The following is a 607-nucleotide window of genomic DNA, read 5'->3' on the forward strand; positions in this document are numbered from 1 at the left end:
CTGACACACATTTCATATTTTATACTTATTGAGTTGAACCCCATGAGGACTGAGGTCTTGTCTGTTTTGTTCATTGCTTTGTCCCCAGCACCCCAGAGTAGTGCTTGCTTGGCTCTCAATAACTAACGAATGAATGAATGAATGAATGAATAAATGAATGAATTCAATGCTAGTACCCATGAAGAAAAGGGAATAAAAACAAATTCTGTTCACTCCTAGAATTTTGAATATAATTTTCATTCCATGATTCTTTTAGCTTTAGCATTTTCAAAATAAATCTATGTTTATGTATGAGTTTTGTTTCAATTTTACAAGCATTACCCTGACAAAATTTAAAATCCAATTTAAGTCAAGTCCAATTTTAAAAAAATACCTGATCTATTTATTCTCCATCTCAAGGGAAAGGAATGTGTATGATTGAGTGCATGAATGTATTCACGCATGAGAGAGAGAGAGAGAGAATGAGAATGAGAGAGAGAACAGTTACCTGCAGTGAGGAAATTGGATAGGGAGTGGTTTGGAGAGGCATGAGTAGGGGAGTTCATATTCCCCAGAAGGAAAATAATTTTGTTTCAATTGCTGCATTTTTCCCCTAAATTGTTTCTTG

Source organism: Crocuta crocuta, unplaced genomic scaffold, assembly GCF_008692635.1.
Source record: "Crocuta crocuta isolate KB4526 unplaced genomic scaffold, BGI_CrCroc_1.0 scaffold2443, whole genome shotgun sequence".
Lineage (NCBI taxonomy): Eukaryota > Metazoa > Chordata > Mammalia > Carnivora > Hyaenidae > Crocuta > Crocuta crocuta.